This window comes from Salvelinus fontinalis, chromosome 26 (genome assembly GCF_029448725.1).
Source record: "Salvelinus fontinalis isolate EN_2023a chromosome 26, ASM2944872v1, whole genome shotgun sequence".
Lineage (NCBI taxonomy): Eukaryota > Metazoa > Chordata > Actinopteri > Salmoniformes > Salmonidae > Salvelinus > Salvelinus fontinalis.
Genome location: NC_074690.1, coordinates 46,524,215 through 46,531,214, shown reverse-complemented (window position 1 = coordinate 46,531,214; position 7,000 = coordinate 46,524,215).

Genomic DNA, 7,000 nt, shown 5'->3' with positions numbered 1-7,000 from the left:
ACAGGCGACGCTCTAGTACGCTCAATTGATACTATTCGTTTACAGTATACTAAAATGAACTAATAGTATGTAGTATACAGTACATTAGTATGTGTATTTGAACACAGCTTAGGATTTATGCTGCACAGAAGTTAACACACTTGAATACTGCAACAAAGTTGACCACAACTCTCATTTCGTTCCTTCCAGCCTACAAACAGAAACTAAAACAAGAAGCTCCTGCGCTCAGGTCTGTTCAACGCTGGTCCGACCGATCTGATTCCACGCTTCAAGACTGCTTCGATCACGTGGATTGGGATATGTTCCGCATTGCGTCCAACAACAACATTGACGAATACGCTGATTCGGTGAGCGAGTTCATTAGAAAGTGCATCGGCGACGTAATACCCACAGCAAAGATTAAAACATTCCCAAACCAGAAACCGTGGATTGATAGCAGCATTTGCGTGAAACTGAAAGCGCGAACCACTACTTTTAACCAGGGCAAGGTGACCGGAAACATGACCAAATACAAACAGTGTAGCTATTCCCTCCGCAAGGCAATGAAACAAGCTAAGTGCCAGTATAGAGACAAAGTAGAGTCGCAATTCAACAGCTCAGACACAAGAGGTATGTGGCAGGGTCTACAGTCAATCACGGATTACAAAAAGAACTGACACGGCCACTGACACGGCCCGCTACCAAAACCTGCGGGCTCTCCTTCACTGCAGCCAAGGTGAGTAAAACATTTAAACGTGTTAACCCTCACAAGGCTGCAGGCCCAGACGGCATTCCCAGCCGTGTCCTCAGAGCATGCGCAGACCAGCTGGCTGGTGTGTTTACGGACATATTCAATCAATCCTTATCCCAGTCTGCTGTTGCCAGATGCTTCAAGAGGGCCACCATTGTTCCTGTTCCCAAGAAAGCTAAGGTAACTGAGCTAAACGACTACCGCCCCGTAGCACTCACTTCCGTCATCATGAAGTGCTTTGAGAGACTAGTCAAGGACCATATCACCTCCACCCTACCGGACACCCTAGACCCACTCCAATTTGCTTACCGACCCAATAGGTCCACAGACGACGCAATCACAACCACACTGCACACTGCTCTAACCCATCTGGACAAGAGGAATACCTATGTGAGAATGCTGTTCATTGACTACAGCTCAGCATTTAACACCATAGTACCCTCCAAACTCGTCATCAAGCTCGAGACCCTGGGTCTCGACCCCGCCCTGTGCAACTGGGTACTGGACTTCCTGACGGGCCGCCCCCAGTTGGTGAGGGTAGGTAACAACATCTAAACCCCGCTGATCCTCAACACTGGGGCCCCACAAGGGTGCGTTCTGAGCCCTCTCCTGTACTCCCTGTTCACCCACGACTGCATGGCCATGCACGCCTCCAACTCAATCATCAAGTTTGCGGACGACACTACAGTGGTAGGCTTGATTACCAACAACGACGAGATGGCCTACAGGGAGGAGGTGAGGGCCCTCGGAGTGTGGTGTCTGGAAAATAACCTCGCACTCAAAGTCAACAAAACAAAGGAGATGATTGTGGACTTCAGGAAACAGCAGAGAGAGCACGCCCCTATCCACATCGACGGGACAGTAGTGGAGAGGGTAGTAAGTTTTAAGTTCCTCGGTGTACACATCACGGACAAACTGAATTGGTCCACCCACACAGACAGCGTTGTGAAGAAGGCGCAGCAGCGCCTCTTCAACCTCAGGAGGCTGAAGAAATTCGGCTTGTCACCAAAAGTACTCACAAACTTCTACAGATGCACAATCGAGAGCATCCTGTCGGGCTGTATCACCGCCTGGTACAGCAACTGCTCTGCCCACAACCGTAAGGCTCTCCAGAGGGTAGTGAGGTCTGCACAACGCATCACCTGGAGCAAACTACCTGCCCTCCAGGACACCTACACCACCCGATGTCACAGGAAGGCCATAAAGATCATCAAGGACAACAACCACCCGAGCCACTGCCTGTTCACCCCGCTATCATCCAGAAGGTGAGGTCAGTACAGGTGCATCAAAGCAGGGACCGAGAGACTGAAAAACAGCTTCTATCTCAAGGCCATCAGACTGTTAAACAACCATCACTAACATTTAGTGGTCGCTGCCAACATACTGACTCAACTCCAGCCACTTTAATCATGGGAATTGATGGAAATGTATGTTAAAATGTATCACTAGCCACTTTAAACAACGCCACTTAATATAATGTTTACATACCCTACATTACTCATCTCATATGTATATGTATATTCTGTACTCTATATCATCTTGCCATCTTTATGTAATACATGTATCACTAGCCACTTTAAACTATGCCACTTTATGTTGATATACCCTACATTACTCATCTCATATGTATATACTGTACTCTATACCATCTACTGCATCTTGCCTATGCCGTTCTGTACCATCACTCATTCATATATCTTTATGTGCATATTCTTTATCCCTTTACACTTGTGTGTATAAGGTAGTAGTTGTGGAATTGTTAGGTTAGATTACTCGTTGGTTATTACTGCATTGTCGGAACTAGAAGCACAAGCATTTCGCTACACTCGCATTAACATCTGCTAACCATGTGTATGTGACAAATAAAATTTGATTTGATTTAGAAATTATAACTGTTAATTACTGTTCGCAAAACAAGGTCCATTAGCTAGTACAGGCTAGAACACTTTACAAGCCAAGAAACCGGTAGCTACCAGCTTTGTTGGCTAACTTTCCTTGCTAGCTAACAGCTGAACTAACATCAGTGTACTACCCCAGTACCTTGTTTGTGATAATATGTGAAGTGTTGCTGATTTCAAAGCTGAAACTTTATTAATTTGCTTCTTCTCTCCAGTCAAGATCATCTACACCTGACTGTTTGTGTTAATGAGTCATGTGTCAGGCACACTTATAAAAGACGAGACAGTTTCTTATATGCAAATGTTGTTGATCAGTACAATAACATAAGTCCCAAATGGAAGGGGAAAATATATATTTTTTCATCCTTAACCCTGGTAGATTTAAAAATCTACCAGCCACTCGGAATGTTAACCAGCCAAAATATATTTTCCAGCTAAAATTATCCCTACAAAAAATGTGAACGGATTAGCATGCTTTGTAATGTTTCTAAAACAATACATGTATTACTAGTAAGATTTAAATGTGGTATATTGTTAAATTACATTTTTTGTGACCTGAGTTTTAACCAAAATATCAGACAAATTTTCACCTGCCCCTTTAAGGGCGGATGTTGCCGTGGTAACGCGACTCAAGTCATGTTTGTGCCTGTGAGTTAGACGCGTTGTCCTTTCTTCCCTAGCAGTTGAAACTCAAACATAGAAAAACAACCTAGCTTGTGAAGAAAACAATATAACTAGCCAAGAAACAAGGACAAAGTCTCACTTCAGTAGACTTTAATCTCAAATCAATTAGACCAACTTGTATACTGTGCGCAGTGCTTCTAAAAAGCCCCCAGCCAGGCAGTGTTGCAGGGCGAGGTGAAATAGGCTAACGTTATATGATTCGTAGTTCTTTGACTGCGAATATTTTACCAGCGATGAAACAAAACGACAGAAATACTTTGAAAACAGCTACTCTGCAGTATTTATTTTACTATAAATGTGATAATACTTTAATTCACAAATGCGAGTGAAATGCTCCCACTGTTGAGCCCTGAGTCAACCCGCAAACGTGGACTGAGGCTTCTGAAATAGACATCTTCAAAATGCCAATGCCAAAATGTACCTGCCACCTAAAGTCGATGTCCGCGCCCCCCGGAAATATAAGTAGCATAATAAAACGTTTCAACAATGTTTTTTTGGATTGGATGCGTCTTAATCCGCCCTTCCTCATCTGCAATGAAAGGTGACAAGAGTTTGAGCTGTGTTTGTCAGACTATGAGACATCCTGAGAATCGGTCTTGTCACAAAATCGTCTGTAGCGTCCAAACTGGCCTACTAACTATGAATGACCCTTCTCTGCAGATGACTCACGAACAGGATGGTGTTCTCCGTTTTGCTCTATGACCCCCACAAGCCTCTTGTGACTTGAAATCGGTACAGCCGATCTGCCAACTTCTGTACCGTCTGGACAGTTTGGGATACACACTGATTATATGACAACTGTGGAAAAATAAGGGGTTAAATACATGTACAATTGATACAATTTTCTGATCTTTCTCATATCTGACAGACAATTCAGAACAAACATCCTTTAGATGTTTTTTTGGGGGGACAATCTGTTGTTCCATGTACTGAATCTGTTATTCAATGCGTTTGTAGAGGCTAATAGCACTCAGGCCAAAAAAAACGTTTTCATAAAATAATTGTTATATATATTTTATTCTTCAAGGGGTTTTAAAATTCTAAACCAAATAGCAAACTGGTCCTTGCTATGTGTAACGTCCTGACCAGAGTTCTTATGTGTTTTGCTTGTTTAGTGTTGGTCAGGACGTGAGCTGGGTGGGAATTCTATGTTGTGTGTCTAGTTCGTCTGTTTCTGTGTCCAGCCTAATATGGTTCTCAATCAGAGGCAGCTGTCAATCGTTGTCCCTGATTGAGAATCATATATAGGTGGCTTGTTTTGTGTTGGGGATTGTGGGTGGTTGTTTCCTGTCTCTGTGTTTGTGGTCTGCACCAGATAGGACTGTTTCGGTTTGTCACATTTTGTTAGTTGTAAGTGTTAACTGTTTTCGTTTAATTAAACATGTTGAGCACTGGCTACGCTGCGTGTTGGTCCGATCCCTGTTTCACCCCCCCTTCTAGTGAAGAGAGGGAAGGCTGCCGTTACACTATGACCTAATTAAAACAATTCCATATACAGTTGAAGTCAGAAGATTACATTAGCTTAGGTTGGAGTCATTAATACTCATTTTTCAACCACAAATTTCTTGTTAACAAACTATATTTTTGGCAAGTCGGTTAGGACATCTACTTGTGCATGACTAATTTTCCCAACAATTGTTTAAAGAGATTATTTCACTTATAATTCACTGTATCACAATCCCAGTGGGTCAGAAGTTTACATACACTAAATTGCCTGTGCCTTTAAACAGCTTGGATAATTCCAGAAAATGATGTCATGGCTTTTGAAGTTTCTGATAGGCTAATTGACATAATTTGAGTCAATTGGAGGTCTGTGGATGTGTTTCAATGCCTACCTTCTAACTTAGTGCTTCTTTGCTTGACAACATGGGGGAAATAAAAAGAAATCTGCCAAGACCTCAGATTTTTTTTTTTTTACCTCCACAAGTCTGGTTCATCCTTGGGAGCAATTTCCAAACGCATGAAGGTACCACGTTCATCTGTACAAACAATAGTACGCAAGTATAAACACCATGGGACCACACAGCCGTCATACCGCTTAGGAAGGAGACGTTTTCTGTCTCCTAGAGATTAACATACTTTGGTGCGAAAAGTGCAAACCAATCCCAGAATAACAGCAAAGGACCTTGTGAAGATGCTGGAGGAAACAGGTATGAAAGTATCTATATCCACAGTAAAACAAGTCCTATATCAACATAACCTGAAAGGCCGCTCCGCAAGGAAGAAGCCAGACTATTGTTTGCACATGGGGACAATGATCGTACTTTTTGGAGAAATGGCCTCTGCTCTGATGAAAAAAAAAATAGAACTGTTTGGCCATAATGACCATTATTATGTTTGGAGGAAAAGGGGGGAGGCTTACAAGCCGGAGAATACCATCCCAACTGTGAAGCACCGGGGTGGCAGCATCATGTTGTGGGGGGCTTTGCTGCAAGAGGCACTGGTGCACTTCACAAAATAGATGGCATCATGAGGTCGTAAAATTACATGGATATATTGAAGCAACATCTCAAGACATCAGTCAGGAAGTTAAAGCTTGGTCGCAAATGGGTCTTCCAAAAGGACAATGGCCCCATGCATACTTCCAAAGTTGTGGCAAAATGGCTTAAAGACAACAAAGTCAAGGTATTGGAGTGGTTATCACAAAGCCCTGACCCCTATAGAAAATTTGTGGGCAGAACTGAAAAAGCATGTGCAAAGCAAGGAGGCCTAGAAACCTGACTCATTTACACCAGCTCTGTCAGGAGGAATGGGCCAAAATTCACCCAACTTATTGTGGGAAGCTTGTGGAAGGCTACCTGAAACGTTTGACCCAAGTTAAACAATTTTAAGGTAATGCTACCAAATACAAATTTAATGTATGTAAACTTCTGACCCACTGGGAATGTGATGAAATAAATAAAAGCTGAAATAAATCACTCTACTATTATTCTGACATTTCACATTCTTAAAATAAAGTGGTGATCCTAACTGACCTAAGACAGGGAATTTTTACTAGGATTAAATGTCAGGAATTGTGAAAAACTGAATTTAAATGTATTTGGCTAAGGTGTATGTAAACTTCCGACTTCAACTGTATATCTTAGTAGAACCCCCCCAAGCAATGCTTCTGCTCCTTGTCATTAGTGGCCTGCATACTCAGACATGTCACCCATTAAGCATGTTTGGGATGCTCTGGATCGACATGTACGACAGCGTATTCCAGTTCCCGCCAATATCCAGCAACTTCACACAGCCATTGAAGAGGAGTGGGACAACATTCCACAATCAACAGCCTGATCAACTCTATGCAAAGATGTGTCGCGTGCATGAGGCAAATGGTGGCCACATCAGATACTGACTGATTTTCTGATCCAAGCCACTACCTTTCTTTTGTTTTAACGTATCTGTGACCAACCGATGCATCTGTATTCACATTCATGTGAAATCCATAGATTAGGGCCTCATTTATTTCAATTGACTGATTTCCTTAAATGAACTGTAACTCAGTAAAATCTTTGAAATTGTTGCATTTATATTTTTGTTCAGTATATATCTCATGTGTTAACTGCAGTGTTTTCCTTTAACACACATGAACACAAATACTTTGGTATTATTTAGAATAGCCTTATCTACAAAGAGCAATAGGCCTAGCTACCTGTGCGCTTTGGCACTCTTAATGTTGTGCACACAAGATTTGGTACGGTAC